This window comes from Monodon monoceros, unplaced genomic scaffold (assembly GCF_005190385.1).
Source record: "Monodon monoceros isolate NGI ecotype Baffin Bay Population unplaced genomic scaffold, NGI_Narwhal_1 Super_Scaffold_7, whole genome shotgun sequence".
Taxonomy (NCBI): domain Eukaryota; kingdom Metazoa; phylum Chordata; class Mammalia; order Artiodactyla; family Monodontidae; genus Monodon; species Monodon monoceros.
In genome coordinates this window covers 60,824,187-60,844,826 of record NW_021703784.1, presented here as the reverse complement: position 1 = coordinate 60,844,826, position 20,640 = coordinate 60,824,187, and the positions used below count along the sequence as shown (strand labels likewise).

General features: G+C 52.2%; 1 protein-coding gene across 4 annotated transcripts in view; it reads left to right on the top strand.

Moving 5' to 3' along the window:
- LMO1 (LIM domain only 1) overlaps window positions 1–20,640 on the top strand; it is a 52,160-nt gene that overhangs the window by 13,470 nt on the left and 18,050 nt on the right. The window contains exon 1 of one of the 4 annotated variants that reach the window (XM_029208579.1): window positions 6,833–6,858. The exons of the other annotated variants lie outside the window; for them this stretch is intronic. The gene's annotated coding sequence lies outside the window, so the exon portion shown is untranslated. Of the gene's footprint in view, window positions 1–6,832; window positions 6,859–20,640 lie in introns of those variants that run through there. 4 annotated transcript variants of the gene reach the window in all.

The following is a 20,640-nucleotide window of genomic DNA, read 5'->3' as shown; positions in this document are numbered from 1 at the left end:
CTCTGAGTCTCAGTGGAGAAAAATCCATGTGGTACCCCAGAAGGGAGTTTTAATAATTCAACTTTGCTGGTTGGCACAATGACTTGATAGAGAAGGGGAGGGAGGCCGGTTCTTCTCGGGTAAGTGGGAGCAGCTCTGGCCTGGGCTCCGATGGCTCCCACGAGCACCCGCTCCATCCTGTCTTTCCTCTCCCCTGAATATTTAAAAACTCCAATTCCTGATCCCTTGGTGACAGATTGTCCAGGAAGGATTTGGGGCTGGGGTGGGGGGGCTGCCTGTGGGTGCCATCATGAATTCTTAAACTCTCTGTTTCTCAGTTTTCCCATTTGTAAAACAAGTGGAACTGGCTCGGGCTTTGAGTCAGACAGCCTGGGTTCAAATCCCGCCTCGGCCACTGAATAATTCTAGATAGTAAACTGAATAGTAATTCTTACTGGTAAAATGGGTATGTTCACGAACACCTTTTAGGTCTGTTGAGCCTTCACCCAGCACATCTCTTGTTGGTCTTAGAGATGGTTGGTGCGGTCTCCCTACCCTTCCTAGGGTTTTAGGAGGAGCAAGGGAGAAAGCGGATGTGGGTGTGCTTTGGAACGTTTACTCTGCTCCAGACATGCCTGGGGTTCAGAGCTCTGGCAGGACTGTTCTTTGGAGAGGACCCAGGGTGATGGCTCCGCGAGGAAGTGGGTCAGCTCCACCCGCTTTCCTGGTGCGCCCAGTGGAGAGCAGGGAGTCTGCTGTCCTCTGTCCTCTCCTTACAACACTACACAGCAAGGATGGGGCTCCAGAAGGAAGCTCACAGCAGCAGGGGCTGTAGGGCAGAGATCTGTCCACAAGCTCTGTCTGTCTGGCCTGCAGAAAGGTCCCTCCTGTCTCATGTGTGTCTGCCGGTGTGGCGGTGTGTTAGTTATCTCCTGCTGTGTAATGAATTATTTCACAATTTAGCAGCTTAAAGCAACACCCGTTTTTTAATCTCACAGCATCTGTGGGTCAGGAGTCCAGGTACAGCTTAGCTGGGTCCTCTGCTCAGGGTCTCTCACAGACGATGATCAACGCGCTGGCCGGGGCTGTGATCTCATCTGAAGGTTCATCCAGGGGAGTGAGCTTTCAAGCTCACTCATGTGGTTGCTGGTGGGATTCCGTTCCTCATGGGCTGCTGGACTGAGGGCCTCTGTTCCTCACTGACGGCTGATCAGAGGCCGCCCTCGGTTCCATACCTCGTGGGCTTCCCCATTAGGGCAGCTTGCTTCCTAAAGCCATCAAGAGAGAGTGTCTGCTAGCAAGCAGGAAGTCACAGTCTTTTATAAGATGTGACACATGTAATCACAGATGTGACATTCCATCAGTTTTGCTGTATTTTCTTCCTTGGGAGCAAGTCTCTAGGCCCAGCTCATACTCAAGGAAGTGTGTGGGGGCGGGGAGGGGAGCTACACAGGGTATGAAGACCCTGTGTAACAGAGGATCACTAGGGCCATTTTAGGAACTGGCATACTGTGAGAGGTCAGCCTCTGGAACAGCATCTTAGGCCCCAAGGTGTCCAAGGTATCGGGAGGCCTGGTACCTCTGTTTCCTACATCACCTCACCCCAGGGAAGGCCACAGATGTCTCAAAGCCTTTCGTTTCATCTTCACAGCACCTTTGGGAGGCTGGAGATCAAACACCAGCCCCATTTTGCAGAGGAGCAGGTTATGCCCAGAGAGGGCAAGCTTGCAAAGCGGCCCTCCATTACTCCAGGGCCTCTCCTCTGACTCCGAGGAGGTGAGGGTGCTTCCTTCCTGAGCCAGCCTCCCCACAGCTGTTGGACTGGGGGCCTCAACCCCGCGCTGGCTGTTGCCGGGCCGGGTGGAGACGGCGTCTTTGAGGTGGCCTGGGCAGAGGCCACTTCAGCAGTTCCTCACATGGGAGCAGGGCTGAAGGAGGCTCTCCTTTGGGCTGGGACCAGAACTCATGCACCCTCAGCCTGGCTCTGCCACCAACTCACGTTCCTTGGGAATGTCCCAGTACGTCCCTGGCCAGGCCTCTTTTCCTCTCTGGGTTTACGTTTTCCCACTGATGTTTCAAGGGTCGCTGGCTGCTTGATGCCTAGTGGTACCGTGCATGGAGACGTGACCACGGGTGGGGAACGGGTGGGGTGAGGCCAAGGCCAGGAGAAAGAACCCACCCCGTTGACGTTTCTGTGTCTTTCTTTGGTCTCCTGGGGTCAGGAGAAGTAGAGATCCCAGGTGAGAGCATTTGTGGCCTCCTGCCCTCCATACTTGGTCTTGCCATATTTGAATCCAGGTGGACGGTCCCATCCCTGGCTGTTCCCAGGCAGAGCCTCAACTAGGAGGCAGAGGGGACCCTTGGAATAGACCCAAAGCCTGGAGGCCAGTGAGCGAGTCACAGCCTCGGACCTGAGAGGACCCTGGTCAATTATCTCCTTTTATCGATGGGTTGGGGGTGGGGGGACTGAGGCACCAAGAAGCATCTATTTCCTCTCTCAGCTGACGTTGAGATACTCAGCTGAAATCTCAGCTGAGATACTTTCTGAGTAGAAAAGTCTGGGGCCCAGCAGAGGCTGCATGCAACCTGGGGTGGGACATCAGGGCTGAACCTCATCTCTTTGCTTGTCAGTCAGAGGCTGTCTCTTGCAGGTGGCTGCTCTCACCCCAGCCAGAAGCTGTTTCCCAACTGCCAGGCATCTTGGCAGGGGCTAGGGCTCCGGAGGAGCAGAGGGCAGTGGGCAGGGCTACCTCGGGCACCAGGTCCTGACCCGGTACTCAGCCCAAGTGCAGAGTGTGATGTTTTGACCTGCCTTTTTGCCCCGAGGATGTGTTCACGCTACTCTTTGATCCTCAGAATGCTTTATCAGAGCGGTGCTAAAATATGCCTTATATAACGAAAATAACATCTCACTAGTATTACTGAAAATGTAAAGGAACAAAATGATCCAGGAAAAAACTGAAGTTGGTTGAAATCATGAACGCAAAGCAAAACTGGCAACAGCTAAGACTGCACCTGGCAAAATATGTTATTGACTAAAAATTGACAGAGGAATCAAATCTTCCTGATAAAATTTATCTGCCGGAGTTGGCTCAGGAAATATTTTCTGGTAGAAATAATTACTACAAAAGAAGTCTCAGCAACAGTGGAAGTTCTAACTTGTAAGATTTGATTTGAGCCCAAAGCTGATCATAAACCAAATAGTCACTTAAAAATTTAAAAATAATTTATCCCAATGAAAATAATTTCAATAAAATGAAAACGGAGAAAGAGGAAGAAATGGTTTAACTCTAGTGAATAGAAAGTTGATCAAGGCATTGAACTGACTTAATGAAGCTCCCTAAGAGCTACTTTCTTGATGAAAAATCATCAATGTTGATATAATTCTTATTAACATAAAGGTGTCAGGGGCTAGCCCCTAGTAGATATTCAGTAAATATTTGTTGAGTGACCTGTGAGTGAATGAGTTAACAGGTGAAGGAGGGTGGGAGGAGAGCAGAGAGAATCATAAGAGTTCCTTTAACCCAGAGAGAGGGCACATTTCCATTTTATTAAGATCATTTGGGCTACTCTGGAATGTTTTTCAACACCACCAAGCTATTCTCCAATTCTCAATGGTCACCTACTGAGTGTCCTACAAATTTAACTCAGTTCTGACACTATCTACGTAGGGATGACAGGTTACGGGCTCAGTCCCACCAGACTGCTTCCACTTCAGAGGCCATTCGCAAGTCCAGGTTGTCACCTGTACTTCTGACCAACACACTGTAAATCGGGGTTCACCCCCTCCTCAGGTGAGATAGTTTCCTAGAATGGCTCACAAAGCTCAGGGAAACATTGCCTTACTTTTACCTGTTTAAAGAAATGATAAAGGATACAGATGAACAGGTAGAGGAAGAGGTACCTAGGGTGAGGTCTGGAAGGGTCCCGAGCACAGCAGCAGCGTCTGTCCCTGTGGAGTTGGGGTACATGTGGACATGTTCACCAACCCAGACCCTATCAAATCTTGTATAGAACTTCTTCACTGGCCACTCCCCAGCCTTTCCTGGAAGTGAGCGGGTGAGGCAGAAAGTTCTATCCCTCTAATCATTTGGTCTTTCTGGTGACCAGCCCCATCCTGAGGCTACCTAGGGCCCTCACCCTAAGTCACCTCATTAGCGTAAACTCAGAGGTGCTCAAAAGGGACTCCTTATGAATAATAAAAGATACTCCTATCACTCAGGAAATTCCGAGGTTTTTAGGAGCTCTGTGCCAGGAACCTGGAACAAAGACCAAATATATTATTATACTCCATCTACTCTGTGGAGAATAATTGGAGGGGATAAAACTAGGGGCAGAAAATAAAAGTAAAAAACAGCCATGATGTAGAAGGGAAGTGTTCTTCCTTTGGAGCTTTATAGTGTGACCACTGTAGTGTGACCTCCAGCCTCAGACTGCCCCCCACCCCCGCTCCTTCCAGCAGTTTCCTTCCTTCCAAGCTTGCAGTCTGGGCCTGGGGCAGCGGCGGGGGGATGCAGATGGTGGTCCAGATGGTCAGAGAGGAGGCAGTTGAAGTCCGGGAAAGAAATGATGGAGGGCATGACTAGAGCTGTGGCCTTGGGAATGTGGCGGGCTCCTCTGAGGTCTCCTGGTGGTCAAGATCTTGGCTAGAGAGTCTCAGCTACCAGCAGCAGGGCCTGAGTTTCTGGAGTTGAGCCCCAGGGATGGCGGACTCTGACTGCAAGCCTGTCCTCACCCACTCTTGTCCCGGAGGCCCCTGCTGACCCTGCCCAGCTTTGGCCGGAGGCTTCCGCGGCCCCTACACGTCCTCTTCTGTGGCTGCCCTGCGACTGGACCAAGATCCTGGCTTTCCAGACTCCAAAGGAGTGAGCCAAAGCCTGTAGGCCTGAGGCAGGCGGGAGCACACCGGGGCAGGGAAACGGCAAGTCCAGACCTGCCCAGCTACCCACTTCCGAACTCCTGTGATCTCATGTGATCTGTCTGTGAAATGTTTCGTGGCCTTCCCAGCTCCGGGCCGGTTTTCTTTCTCAGACTGGCTTCCACGAAAGCTCCTGTTTCTGGGAAAGAGCTAAGTCTCCCTACCCTTATCTGTGTCTAATACAGTCCTCCCCCTGATTATATATGTGAGTAGGACTGGCCCGAGAAGAGCAGAACCTGTGTCTAAGAGCACTTCCGCGGGGAGCTGAGTCTAAGGCCCTGCCTCTGCAGTGAACTGTCCCTCGGGGCATCTTTGTACAGCACTGCTCCTGCCTGGCTGCCCAGGGCCTAGAGAGCCACCCAGCCCATTCCACACTGGCCACACTCTTCTCCCCATGGCCCACATTCCCAGGTGCTCTGCTTTCCCTTCCAGGGTGTAGGCTTTGGATTCTTTCCCTCAAGAGGAGAGAAACCCCAATAGCGTCCGTCCAGACCCCAGATTCAGGGGCAGCTGGGTGCACCCTGCCACAGCGTAGGCCTGACTCCCTCTGCCGGCTACATGCTTCATCTTGAGTCACCCTCTCAGATTAGCCACAATGGGTGCTGCCCTAGCCTGGGCACTGAACTCTCTCCCTCCAGCAGTTTTCATTTGACCCAAAGGCAGCCCTGTTGCCTTCCTTCCTGGCCTACGTGGCCTGGATCTGAGCTTGCACACCCTGTCTTGGGCGGGGCTCTCAGGCCCTGGGAGAGGATAGCACTCTTTACTGAACCTTGGCTGGGGGCCTGGAGGACCTCACTCTGATCCTATTCATACTGCATGTACCGTAACTTGTGGTACCCAATGTAGGACAAGCTTGGGGTCTAAAACAGGGACCCTCCCCAAGAGTGTGCCCAGTTTGCAGGTGGGGCATAGGCCTCGGAGGATGCAGAAATTTCAACAGAGATCTAGGAAGACAAAACACGAGTGTAGTAGTGGAAGCAAATGGGTCAGAGAAGAGTGATGGATCCAGTAGGGTCTGAGTTGCCTAGGAACAGGGCTGGAATAGTGGGCACAGTCAGATTTCTGGATGGGAGGGACTGGGGAGGGAAGCAAGGGGGTGCTCTGGAGCCCTTCCCTATGAAGTAGCTGGGGTGAGGTAGGGTGACCAGGGCCCGGCCTCTCTGAGGGCTGGCTGCTGGACCTCCCAGGATCCCTCTCCTGACCCCAGGACTTAATTTTTTATGAACTGGTTTCTCCTGTTCTCAAAGGAATATTTGTTTTGTTGTTTGTTTGTTTTGCCTTTCTTTATAACAACTTTATTGAAAATAATTTGCATGCCACCAAATTAACCTTTTAAAAATGTGCATTTCAGTGGTTTTTAGTATATTTAGAGTTGTGTGACCATTATCTAATTCAAGAACATTTTCATCACCCTAAAAAGAGACTCCATATTCATTAGCAGTCACTCCCCATTCCCCTCCTCCCTGGCAACCACTAATTTACTTTCTGTCTCTCTGGATATGTCATATAAATGGAATCATACAAGATGTGGTCTTTGTGGCTGACTTTTTCCCTAGCATAATGTTTCCAAGGTTCATCCATGTCGTAGCATGTCTCAGTACTTCATTTCTTTTCATTTCCCAATAATATTCCATTATATGTATATACTACATTTTATTCATTCATCAGTTTATGGGCATTTGAGTTGTTTCTCCTTTTTAGCTATTGTGAATAATGCTGCTGTGAACATTCATATGCAAGTTTTTGTGTGGACATATGTTTTCATTTTTCTTGGGTATATATTTAGGAGTGGAATTGCTGAGTCATATGGTAATTCTATGTTTAGGGATATTTGTTTTTCACTTTAAATAAACAGTACAAGAGTGTTTAGGAGAGAAACCATCCTTGGCTGTCTGAGCTTTGGGAAAGGAGGTTGCCTGCAGCCTGGTCCCCCGGGCTCCTAAGGGTCAGTGGAACCTTGGGTAAGTCCTTTCCCCTGCTGGCTTCAGCTTTCTGATCAGTGAAATGGGATTCTTATGGATCCCTGCTCGCCTCAAGGGCTTTTGTTAGTGATTAATACTTACATAGCGTGTCAAGGATTGCAAAGCCCTCCGCTTGTTTTAGCTGCTTTGCTTCTTTGGCCCCACAACTTGGGTATTATTAGTCGAGTTTTGCTGATGGGGAAGCTGAAGCTCAGAGAGGCTAAAGAACTTGACTGAGTTTACATTGTGCGTTAATGGCAGAACCTGAACTTGAACCCAGACTCATCAGAGTTTAGGTCCCTGGCCTGAACTCCTGTCTCACCTGTGTCTCTGGGCAAAGCAGGGCATTATGCAAGCGAGATCCCTGTCTGAGCAACCATCACATTCTATTCTCCATCCTGGGTGCTGGAAAGTCAGGACCCAGACATGGCAAGGTGTGGGCTCTGAGGCAGAATGGTGCTCTAGGAATCAGGACTTTGCAAAAGTCCCCTTTTACCTGTGTGACTTTGGATAAGTTGCTCCACCTCCCTGAGCCTCAATTTTCCCCCATCCACAAAATTGAAACAGTAATTATTACTCAAAGCACTGGAAGGGGAACATGGTAAGATGTTGTATAGGAAATGCCAAGCACGATGCCAGGCAGGGAGAACGTGTTAGGTTATAGAACACCCGAGGAGGGCTGGAAGAGGGTGCAGAGTGCCGCGGGACCTTTGAGGAGAAGCGGCTGGATTCTGGGCTGGTCAGAGCCGGTGTTAGGGAGGGAAGGTGAGAGAAAGTTGGCTGTGCCGGTGTTCTCCAGCCTGGGGCTGCCAGAAACCAGGAGGGGTTTCCAGGGGTCTCACAAAAACCTCCCGTCTCCAGGAGAGCTTGTAGACAGGCCCTGCTGGCACCAGCAGTCCTCACCCCCAGCCTAGCCCACAGCTGCCTGAGAGGGGGGCTTGCCTGACTGCCCAAGTTAACCCAAATGGTAAGAAAACACTTTAAATTTATTGTGACATTTGGATTTAATTAAAAAGTACACACTTAGGGAAGTAGAACATAATGGGGAGAGAGGCAGGGTGGCTTTTCCCCTCCTTTCTTCCCCAAACTAATTAGCGTTGTATTTTAAATTGTTTATGTGCCGCTAATCATCGTAATAAATCATTTATACTGAAAAAGACACAGTCGGCTGTGCCCGCCACGCAGGTTCCGCTCTCCGGGCTCTATCGCGAACAAATTGATCTGGAAGTGAATTTATTAACCACTGGGGAAGAAATCATTAGTGCTTCCTCTAAACATTCCCCAGGTACGCTTTATTGCCGCAGTTTACGCTGTAACTAAAAGAGCATTACCCAGGCCCATGTTGTAATTTCCTTACAGAGCTGGCAGCCCACTCCCAAGCCGGGGGGTGGGAGGGGTTGGGGAGTCCCTGCCTCCTCGCCCATAAGTGGTCTGGTGACCCCAGCTCTTTCCCAGGGCTGCTCATTCCAGAAGGGGCCCCTTGAGGTCTCTGCAGGCCCAAGGCCTTGGCTACCTTCCTGGTGCCTCTCAGAGGAAGAGTGGTTCACAGTCGATCGTGTTTGTCTCGGGAGTGTGGCTTACAGTTGGGGGTTTAGCCTCAGGTTTGGAGAACTGAGGGGCAGGGGCTGTGAGTCATTGAGGTCATACAGGCTTGTTGTGGACCGGCTTCCCCACCCGGAGGTGGGAAGGCATCAGCGGTAGGCTGATCGTGCGCTTAGGGGAACCAACGTGGCTGAGCAGGAACCCCGGCAGGAACAGCGGCTGCTGGGAGCATCCTCTACCTGCAGGCGTCCCAGGGCCCTCCTCCTGCGGGCCCTGGGACCTTCTCCTGGGTTTGGCTGGAGCAGTCTGTTCTGCTCAGCTTCCTGCTGAGGCCCGCTGCCCCATGTGTCCCCATCCACCTCACAGGACAGGGCCAGGATGGTGCTGAGTATGCCATACATGGTCTGACAGGTGACAGGCAGCATGATTGTCAGCTCCCTGGCTACAGATACCATGCCTCAGATCATGCAGCCTTCCCAGCAGCCTGGCTCCCCTGTGATGCTTTCTCTCCCTTTGCACTGGGGGCTTCAGACCACTCTCACTTCCCAGGGCCTGCACTCCAAGACCCTCCCAGCAGGCTTTCTCCCACCTGGTTTCTCGAAGGGAAATTCACTTCTGAACCAATACCTTCTCCCTAGGAGCCCATGGCTGCTCTAGGATACAAATCCCTACCTGTCTGACTCCGAAGCTCATGTTCTTAACAGCTTCATCCACTGGGGCCCCATGAGCCTCCTCAGCCAGGTTGGGGGTGCATGGGGATCTAGCTCACGTGGGCCTTGCCTTCGGCTCTTTTCATCCGGGTCTGCAAAGCAAGGGGGAGCAGCCCCAAGGCCTCAACAGGAAGCCCCAGGACGGCACCTCAGGCAAGTACCCCAAGGTCGTGCTGGGTTCACAAGAGCCGGAGGCGCTCCTGTCCCTGCGGCTCCCGGGGTCTTTCTTCCAGCTCCCTCATCCTCCCCTCCCTCACGCAGCCCAGTGGCTAGCAGATGGGCCCTGGCTGCTTTGAGAAGCAAGCAGGACCCAGCAGCTGGCTAGACCAAGCCTGCCCGGAGGGTCCCCTCCTTGTGTCTAGAGAACACATTTAAAAGTTTGAATTCAAAATTGATTTTGAAGGGCCCTAATCTCCGATCCCCTGGCGCTCATGGTGTGTCTGCAGCTCCTGCCAGACTCTCGTTTTCTGGTTCAGCGCATTGGTGCTCGCGTCTCTGTTGCTGTGAAATTGAGATTCGTCTGAGAGTCGGTGCCCTCCTCCTCTGTGGAGACTGCAGGCCCCTTGGGAGCCATGTTTCATTAGATGGGTGACGTGGGCTTTCCGGGTGCCCAGGGAGCAGTTGAGTTGCTGTCTGGGGAATGCAGCTTCCTGCTAGTTCCCATAGCTGTGCAGCTCCAAGCAGCATCCTGTCAAGGGCTCTGGGGGCTGGCTCCAGCAGCCCAGGATGGGATGGGGCTTGGAGGAGGCTACAGATAGAGAAAGACTTGGGACCTGGGGATTTTCTGTAGCAAACTTCAGGGGCTTTTTCCTCCTACTGGTCCTCAGAGGCTCAGACTAGGCGGGGAGTGGGTTACATCGTTAAGCCAAAAGGACCCTCAAGTGGAGAGTTGCAGGGGCTAGGTCTATGCCAGGGAGGAGTGGTGCCCTGGCCACAGGTACAAAGAGAAAGACTGAACTGCCAAGGTTACACAGATGCCTGAGCTCCAGGCCTCCACTGCAACCCGAGAGTTGGGATGTAGTATTTACGCATGACGAGAGGCACTGAGGGGGGCTTCATTCCTTATGGGTCTGCAGGGCTGAAGGACAGGATTCCTGCCCCTTTATCTAAGGAGTAGAGGGTTTATATTTGCACAGGAGCAGTCATTTCTCAGCTGGAGCCCTGGGGCGGACCTATTCAAATTCCAGATAGTGGCAGGCGGGACCTAGGCACTGCCACAGTTGAATCTGCATTTGTTTCTTAGAGCTGCATAGCTACAGGTGTGTGGCACGGGGCAGCACCAAGCCAGATTAAGGGTCCCATCTCTGGGGAGCCTGCCTATCTGCGTCAGCCCACTCTTCCCAGCAGACTCTTGCCAGTAATATCTGGATAGATTCCGTTCAGTCTCTTCATTCATTAACTGAACTGATTTAAAAACTGGTTAAAAAGTGACCGCTATGGGGTTCAACCCTGGGGACACAGTGGTGAACAAGACAGAGCCCCCAAAATAGGCCTTCATGGGGCTTACCTTCTTATAATAAAATTCTTAAACATTTTCTTAGGTAAAATCACAAAAAAGTAAAACAGTTACAGATTGTGGTAAAAAACTGAGAAGGAAATGACCAGGGAGTCGTTTAAATAAGGAAATAAAGAGATCAAGGCTGGCCTCTCTGAGATGGTATTTAAGCTGAAGCCCCCAAATGAGAAGGAGCCAGGCACATGAAGAGACAAGGAAGGGTGTTCTGGGGAGAGGGAAACAGCAGGTGCAAAGGCCCTGAGGCAGAAGGGAGGTCTGGAGTGTAGCTGAAGCACATTGGGGGTGGAGGCGCAGAGGCCAGACCACACAAGGATATCCTGGGCTTGATGAAGAGTGTGGGTGATATTCCCAGCCCACTGGAAGTTAAGGAAGGGTTTCAAGCTGAGCAGTGACCTGACCTACTTTGTTCTGAAAGATTTCTCCAGCTGCCGTTGGAAGCTGGATTGTAGATACTAAACAAGAAGCTGGTGGGGCGCCTAGCTGATAGTGCCGTGAGAGATAGTGGTGGCTCTGGAAACGGAGAGAAGCAGGTGGGACGGGGTGGGGACCAAGCAGGGAAGAGGGGATGAGGATGATGGAAGATCTGAAGATGACTCTGAGTTTCTGGCCTGAGCACCCGGCTGGATGATGGTGTCAGGACTGTGACGGGAAGCCTGGGTAAGGGTACAGGTTTCGGGGGAGGAGATCTAGAGTCCTATTTTGGATCTGTTGCTTTCTAGATGTGTCTGGGGCTTTACAGAGACAACCTGGGGATGAGAAGAGAAGGCCTACACCCGTGCCGGAGGAGCACACGTTGCCGTTAACGTAGGCATCATTCCCTGTGACAAACTCCAAAGAGCACATGCAGCTTCTGCTGTTTCAAAGCGCCCCTCAGATTCTGTTTGCAGCTGCTCCCGTGTCTCCCGGTACATTGTCCAGGTCCCCTTCAAGTTATCGACTGGGTCCCCTAAAGCCGTTGCCCAACAGCCGGCTGTGCTGGGTTCGGCTTCCCTCAGCAAGGAAGACCCGTGAGGTACGTGTGGAAACTCCTCAGCCCCTCCACCTCTCCACACTGGAAGGTCCCCGCGGGCTTAGGCATCTGGACCCACCATTCCTCAGGATGTTTGTCTCTGCTAGAACCTGCTGCATAGGAAACGGGTCCTCTGGGGGGATACTGGGGACCAGAGGCCCATCCTTCCCTGATGTGTCCCTGTAAGGTGTGTTTCAGAGCTGCTTTCCTTAGGCAGGGCCCAGTTTGGGTCCAAGAAGAAGTTCACTTACCCCATTGCTTAGGGAAAAAAATGACACGATGCTACCTCTAGAGAGAGCAGGAAGGGGGTGGGGCATTTCCTGGCCAGCAGCCTCCATCCAAAGCCCTGCTTGGCCACTCACAGGATGCCCCTGGGCCGGTTGTGTGATTTCCCTGACCTCAGGGTCATGATGAGAAATGCTTTATATTAACGAATATAAAGCATTTGGCCCGTAGTAGGCATTCGGTGCGAGGTGTTGTCATGCGGTCAAACGCCACAGTTGTCTGGGGCTGGGACTGGACAGTGCTTTCCGTCGGCCTCTACTGTGGTGATCTGTGGAGACCAGGAGGAACTTGGCACTTCAGAGACAGCAAGCGTTTGCTGGACCCCCTTTAAATTTCTTACCTTCAGCTGGGCCCCTCTCCAGCTCCCCCCACACCCTCCCCTCTCCCCTCATTCACACAGAGCCCCTGGCTGTTGACTGAGGCTCCCCGACTCTTGTGGCTCTGGGTCTGGAGCCACCAGCTCTCCCCTCACAGCTCAGCTCTCCCCAGTGAGGCTTCTTCATCTCTGTCAAGGCTGCGATGCAAACGTCTCTGCTCTGCCTCTACATGGCCTTCCTGCTCCCCTCCCAGCCCCTGTGCTGTCTTTGTCCTTAGGCCGGAAGGTCTGTGTCCCCCTTCTGGCCCTGCCAGAAGCCCTTTCAAGATCCTACAGCAGCAGTAGCTTCTGAAGGAACAACAGGTGAGAAGAATAGCCTGTGACCCACCAAAGCCTGGAGACAGTGCACTGCCTGTCATTCCTCCCGGTCTTAGTCCGGGCCCTGCTCTAAGCTTGCCCCCCGGAGTCCCGCCCTAGCATCACCTGTGTCCAGGCTGCACAGATGCTGCCCCAGCAAACCTTCTTCACCTGGGCTGTTCAGGGAGGCCACGGGGTGTGTTCTGGGTGAGAAACGGAACTCTGGATTCTGGCAGGCCAGGGCTCCTCCAATCCTCCCCCTGCCACCTGTCTGCTGTGTGACCTCGGGTAATGTCCTGAACCTCTCTGGGCCCCTGCTGAGTGTGGTGGTCATTTAGTGCCTCAGGGTTAGAATGAGGATTCACTGAGACAACAGATGTAGTGAACAGTGGGTAAATGGTGGGTTTTATGAAGAAGCATATAAAGTCTTGACGGAGACTGAGGGGTCTCCTTCTTAGTTTTTTTGTTGTTGCTGAGGTATCATATATATGCAGTAAAAGGCACAAGTCTCAAATGTTTAGTTCAGTGAAGTTTTCTGTTACGTATGCACCCATTTAAACACTACCCAGATCAAGATAAAGGACATTTCCAGGACCTCAGCAGGCTTCCCCACACCTCCTGCCAGGTGATGATACACCCCATTATTCTGACATTGATCACCATGGATCGGTTTTCTGTTTGGGAATTACATATAAATAGAATGATACAGTATCTACCTTTCTGTGTCTGGCTTCTTTTGTTCCACATTATACTGTCTGATTAATGCATATTGTGGTGTGTACTGGTGATTCATTCTTTTTCATTGCTGTGTACTTTTCTATTGTATGACCATAGCATAGTTTATTATCCATTTTACTGTTGATGGACATCTGTGTAGTTTTCAGTTTGGGGCTATTATGAAGAAAACTGCTACAAACATCGTCGTACATCTCTTTTGGTGGATGTAAGCTCTCATTTCTGTTGGGCACGTACCTAGGAAGAGAATTGGGGGGGGTCATCAGATGTGCATAAATTTTCTTAGTTGATTGTTTTTAAGCTACTGTGTCCAACATTGTTATAAGTATTTCATGTCCACTATCTAATTCAGTCCTCCAAATAATCCTTTAAAGTAGTCTGTTCTCATTTAGCAGGTGAGTATATTGAGGCAGAGCTGGGGAGTGATGGAGTCAGAATTCCAGCTGAGGCCATATTGTCTGCAGGGACCACCGTCAGTGTGTACCTGCCTGCCTCTTCTCTCGGAGCCCCTTGAGGGGCACTGCTAGAGTCAAAGGGGCCCGTCCCGCCGCCGCGCTGACCGCCATCCCGGGAGCCAAGCCCCCCAACCCCTAGGGGAGTTGGAGGCCACAGGAACCCCACTTCCCTCCCTCATCAAATCCAATGAGCAGCTACCGGCGAGGGGTTGTGCACAGAGGCGGTAATGAGCATGCTCTAGGTGGCTGTAGCCGTGCGCTTCAACAGTTGTTCTCGTTGGCTTTTGATTCCAAATGAGTAGGAAATGCTATTAGTTCAGGCCTCGCCTGGTGCGTGGCAAGGCCCTGGGATAGGAGTGCAGTGAGACGAGAAATTGTGGAGATAAAACTGGTGTGAAATGGAGGCCTTCGCACGAGGCTGGATGTGTCCGTGCGAAATGAAGTTACTTCTGAGAAAACGAGATTTAAAGAGATTCTGCAAAATTAGATTGCACTTTCAAATTTCCTTATTAAACAGGATTGATGCCGAGGAGGGGCCGCTGGCTGGCTCTGTTTGGGATCCTACTCTGCAGTTCCAGGCCCGGGTGTGGGCCCCGCTGGGTACAAGCACCTTGCAGGTGGCAGGGACCCAGACCCTACCCCTCCAGCAGCTGACATGGGTGTGACGATTGTGGGACTGATCACTTCTGGATAATTTCCCCTGCTTTGCCTGGGTCCACGTGGGCGAAACCTCAGGGCTTGTGCTCCTCCATTTCCTGGGGCAAGTGGAATTAAAAACAGAGCACCAGGCTTCTCATTCGTGGGTTTTGTTCAAATCAGAGCTTGATTTATAGCTACGATCCACTTTTTGGAAGTGTAGTTTTTTAAAAGGCAGTAAATGTGCATGTGACGGCTCAGGCATATGTGTGTATATTTTTATGTGACACCCATGTATGCGTGTCCTTGGATGCAGGGGTGTGTCTTTTCATGCAACTTACTGAGCACCTACTGTATGCTAGCGCTGTGCTGGAGCCTGGAATAAAGCTGTTCTGGGGAGAATAAGCGGACACAGTCCCGCCTCTCGTGGACCTTGTACGCATGTGTGTGATTACACGTATGTGTGAAAGTATGTGTGCAGCTGTGTATGTTTGCACGTGTGACCTGCATGTGCATACCTTCTGTGTCTCCTAATCTCTGTGATGTCTCCCTCCCCGGTCTACTAGCATCTCAGGGTAAGCAGCATGCCGCCTGGCATCAGAGCAGTTGAGTCCAGTGCTCGGGCCCTGAAGACAGGCTGCCAGGGTTCAAATCCCAGCTCTGTCTCATTCCGTGTGACCCATGACAAGTCACAACCTTTCTTGTGCCTTAGTTTTCCCATTGTTAAAATGGGAATAGGTTTCATCTGGAAGGGTATTTGCTGGTTTCTGTGATGAGAGAGGTGCATTTAATGCAAGGTCTTATCCTACATACGCCTGAGGACATCCTTAGAAGTACATGCTAGAATCATTCCCACTGTGCAGCTGGGGAGACAGACAGGCCTTGAGAGCCACAGTGATTTATCCAGGATCAAGAACAGGGCTCCACACAGGAGGCCGGACAGGAGCTGATCCATGGAGCCCCTGCTCTATCTGCCTGCAGGAGGGGCAGGTGCCCCACACCAGCAGCGGAGCCTAGGACAGGCTCAGGGGGAAAAACGTGTCAACAGTAGACAGGAATGGGGCCTGCATGGTACCCGTCTCATAAAGCAGTTATGAGCTGAGCACTGCTCAGTGTTCAGTCAGTGATATCTCCCTGCAGAATGCCATTAGCCCCCAGAAGAGTCCAGCCCAGGCTCCCTGCCTGTCCCCCAGTGTGAGAAAAGGAAGCCCCAGCGCTGTGCTGGGCAGTTGTGTTTTGCTGTGTGGGCATGGATTTGGAACAGCACTGAGGCATATGGAGAGATGATGAGAAATCCCAAGCCTACACCTGCCTGTGCCCCAGGCCTCCCAGGGCACACAGAGGGACCTGCCCTGAACTGTCGCCCCCTAAGCTGCCACAGCCCCCTTCTCCTCTGACTGGTCCCTGAAGCAGCCTGTGGGACAGATGGGGCTGACCTCCTGCACACATTTGCAGTGGCCACTAGACTATCCTTTGGGTAAGGCTGGACTCTAACCAGTGCGTGCGTGACTTGAACCATGGTTGCACATTCAAATCAGGTAATTCTCCTCCAAATGTGCCCATCACTGTTGTAGCGGCCTGAGATGGAGCTGTGACTAATTAGGGTCATCCTTCCCCATGTGCTGAATGGGGTGACACCAATCAGAGCTAACTTTTGACTGCCAGGTTCAGTTAGTCCTGAGCACTTCACACGTATTAGCTCCTGGATCCCTCATGGAAACTCTATGAGGGCTATTCTCATATTCATTTTATAACAAAGAGGTACAGAGGAGTTAAGGTCATATAGTCAAAGGTGTCAGATAAACCCAAATTGAAGGAAACTCCATAATAACTGGCCCGTACTCTTCAAAAATGCTAGTGTCTTGAAACACAAAGAAAGGCTTAGGAATTCTTCCAGATTTAAGTAGACTGAACTTGACAGCTGAATGAAATGCGTGATCCAGACTTTTATTTTGCTATAAAAGATATTGGGGGAACTGATTAAATCTGAATGGATAGATAATAGTATTAGATCAATGATAATTTCCTGGTTTTGATCATTGTACTGGAGTTCCGTGAGAGAATGTCCTTGCTCTCAGGAAATCAAACCAAAGTATTTATGGGTATAGGGGCTTCATGTCTGAAACCAACTCTCAGATGAGTCAGGAAAAGAATTATAGGAAGGGAGGGAGGGAGGGAGGTAGATGGATAGATAAACAGAGAAGGATAAAGCAAATATGGCAACATGTTCATATTTAGAGAATCAGGGTAAAGGGTATACAGGAATTCTTTCTATTCTTGCAAAATCTGGAAGTTTGAAATGTCAAGATAAAAAGTTAAAAGAGCAAAAAAACAAGTGTCAGAACAGGAAAGGCATCCCAGGGTGCATGTTAACAATATACCAGTTCCTGTTTGTTGGTCCCAGCTGGCTGCCAGACCCTGTGCTGTGGCTTCCTCTGCAGAACCTTATTCTACCCTCACTATAGTCTGGTGGAAGGAAACTAGTATGGCCCCATTTCACAGATGACAGTTGGAAAGGTAAAGGGGTTTGTGCCAAGCCCTCCAGCTACTTGGGACAGTTCCCAGATTGGAAAGTAGGTCCTCTGAGTTCAAAGTCTGTGCTCTTAGCCTCAACTCCACTGCTGACTCTGACCTTTGGGGAAGAGTGGGACAGGCAGGACAAGGCATTTCTTCCTGGAGCAATGGCGGAGGGAAGGCTCTAGGGCAGAAGCAAATGAGATCCATTTGCAGGGTGGAAAGGGATATTATTCCTGGGATTCTACAGGGAGCAGAGCCAGCAGTGCCATGCAGGGGGTGCTGGCATGTGGGAGGGGGCCTCGAATGTCAGGTAGGGTTCCCAGTGGTGGCCACAGTGGCTTCCAGCAGGGGAGCCACAGGGCATGACCTGACATGGGGCTGGATGGGGTGGGCATTCTGTGGAGGAGGACCTGCCTCAGAGGAGCTCACTGTGAGCAGAGGAAGTGCTGCACAGCCGGGCTCAGTGTGCTGTCCAAACTGGAGGCATGGGTGGGACCGGGAGCCGGTGGCCTTGGCACCTTAGAGAAGTCCCATCTGAGGGACACGCTGTCCTGGGATAGGTGGGCAGGAGTTGCTGAGGACTTGGGTCTGGCCTGGCAGACCACTCTCGAGGATGCGGGAAGAGCTGAATGACCTCTGGCAGTGCCTCCCAGTCACCGGGACTGTCTGGCTTTTCCCCAGATTAAAGAGCTGAGGGTAAGTGTCTGACAGCCGGATGAGTCAGACTGGGAGGCTGCCTCCTTCCACCATCAGCCCGCCCAGGGGAGAGGCGGGGTAGGAGTCTGGCCCATCTCCTCGCTAATGTCGTCCCCCTCACACCCTGAGATTTGGGGGAACACACGGGCTGAGTGAATTGGTTTATTTTGCTGGGTCCCGTGTGTTGTGTCTGAGCGTGAGCACATGCAGGGGCAAGCATCATCCATTGTAAAATGTCAGTGTTTTCATGAGTGAGTAGTAATTACTGGGTAATGCTTTAAAACCTTTCCTGAAGGAGCGCAAAGCTGTTTTTTTCTAAAGTCAGGAGTACATTAAAAGGATTACCATGTAGATTTGATTTTTAGATAACACTAAAATGGATCCCAAATGGACTTCAGCAAAGGGATGCTATCTCCTTAATGGAAAGTGCATGGCCCAAGGCTCAGCTCCCAGAGCCAGGCAGGGGAGGGAGGGAGGGAAGAGGTGTCTGCAGGGCCGACAGGCAGGCTGGGTGGGAGCTGGGGAGGCAGGACAGGAAGGGAGAACCCAGACCCTCTGGGGAACATCTTGCTCTATTTGGGAGAAGGAGATTATAGATGCCCCCCTTAAAGGCCCTTCACCTTTCCAGGAGTGTTTTCAAGTCTCCTGGACTAGCCCAATGAGGGCAAACAGTGTGGGTGCTCGGTAAAAAAGGGAGGGGTGAGTCAGACTTCTCCCAGGACCTCAGCCTTCCCAGGCGAAGAAAGCTCATGGTCCCCAGATGCTCTGGGACCTCCTCAGCCAGACTGGGCCTGGTGTTCCGTGTCTCAGTGGACATCAGACACTGGCAGAAACCATGTGGCTTCTTAAAGAGTTCTCCAGGACCCAGGAAGCAGAGTCCAGAACCCTAAAGCAGGGTATTCAGGCCTTACAGAGCACTTGCTGTATGCCAGGCGGGGGACCTGGGGCAGCGTGTGGCTTTGCTCCCCACATCCTCCCTGCATCCTCTAGGTGCTCGGTCCCGCTGGTGATGGAATTACCGGCTACCATGTGGTCCATAGCCCTGCAGGCTCAGCCTCTCTAGGAGCCAGGCCAGACAGAAGATGGAGCAGGACAGACGCTCCTAGTGCTGGGATCCCCCTTCATTTGGGGGCATAACTTAGTGGGCCAGATGTATCCCCTGAGTAATGATGTTCCAGCCACTCACCCCCCTCCCAGTGATAGCACAAGTATAGAGCCCTGGGAGGGCTCAGGGCTGTTGGGAAGGGAGCCAGGCCTGCTGCTAGCCCTGGGGAGCAAGGGGAAAATCAGCCGTGGGGGGACTAGAGAGAGGCTTGGTCTGGGGTTTTCCAAGCTGGAATGTATATGCATAGCTATGCTGGCTGGGTGCGCCTTCCACAGGCCCCAGGGACAGTAGTTTTACCCTGGGAGCCCCCAGACCTTTCCATATCCAGCTCTTTGAACCCCTCCCCCATTTGATCCCTGTAGGCCAGGCCTAGGAAGGAGCCTCTCAGGCCCCCCCTTAGCTCTCGGGTGGGCCTGCTCCCCAGCGGCCTCTCTGGGCTCCCCTGAGCTCTGTGACCGGGCTGGCCGCTGTCAGAGGAGACACAGGCGGGCCTGAGCCCCCTCACTCTCTCAGACCAATTAGCCTGTAGAGCTGCATTAAGGAAATTAGGCAGCAAACTTCCCAGCTAACAGATGGGCCCTGCGGGCACTGGAGGAGGGAGGATGCGCTGCCTCCTTCCTGTCCTCACCTGTCCTGCTGCTCCCGGGTGCTGGGGGGCTGCCCCCTCTCCAAGAGAAGTCTGAGGAGGCAGCGAGGCTGAGACAGAGCATAGGAGGGAGGAAGAACCCCAGAAGCCAGCTTGATCAGTGGCTTACACTAGCCCTTTGGACTCTCTGGGCCTCAGTTCCCCCATTTGTAGAATGAGAGCATTTGCCTGTACAAACTCTGGGGGCCCCTCCCACCTGACATCTGTGGATTCTGAGACTGAGGTTCTTTGGAAGCTGGTTCTCTCCTGGAGCCTGAGGAAGGGTCACAATCCAGAAGAGGGAAGGGAAAGGAAGCAGCTCTGACTCCAGGCTGGGGGCAGTGACGGGGAGGGAGGGAGAGGAGGAATGCCAGGGAACGGGAGCTGAACCCAGAGCCCTGGAGAGTGCAGGGGTCCTGTGGAGACCTTGGGCCCAGGGGGAGGGAGTCTTCGGGGGCTTGCTGGAAAACCGAGGAGGCAGGAGGGCGTGGGCTGTTCCCCCCAGCGGTGACCCCTCAACCCATCTGAGCCCTTGTGAGGGTCAGTTAGACAAGTGCAAGGCAACCCCACCATCCAGCTGGGCTCTGAGACTCTCCGCACTTCCCTCCAAGCCTAGTCTTCACCACGCTCAGGACTCCACGTGGATGTCCAGGTTCCCAGACAACATCTGTCCCCACCTCCTTCTCAACTGCCCCTCTCTATGGCCTCAGGGCCGGGGGCTAGGAGCCTGTGCCTCTGTGCACACACATGCCCACGCCTGCACACCTTGCCTGTGTGCACGGGGTATGCGTGAGTGTACATGCTTGCCTGGTGGGAGGTCTGCCCCTCCCTCCGGTCAAGGCTATGCTGCGATTCCTGTCTTTTGTACTTACCACTTCCTTGTATGTCGGGAAGCTCATATGGGCCCTGGGAGAGGGCCAGTGTCTCCAAGATTCTTATCCTGGTAGGATGAGCAAGGGTGCTGGGGCACCGATGGTCCCCTTCCTCAGGCTAGGGCAGGTAGGAAGTTTGAATCTAGCTAGAAACATTCCTGAGGAAAGCGTCAACTAGGCCAGGCCCAGCTACCTCCCCAAGCATTGACCAGGAGCTCCAGAGCTCCTGCTGCCCCCTGGGAGTATCACAGGGGCATCTCACTTCCTTCTTTTTTTTTGTTTTTTTATTTTTTAAATTTTATTTATTTTTGGCTGCATTGGGTCTTCGTTGCTGCGCGCAGGCTTTCTCTAGTCGCAGCGAGCGGGGGCTACTCTTCGTTGCGCTGCGTGGGCTTCTCATTACAGT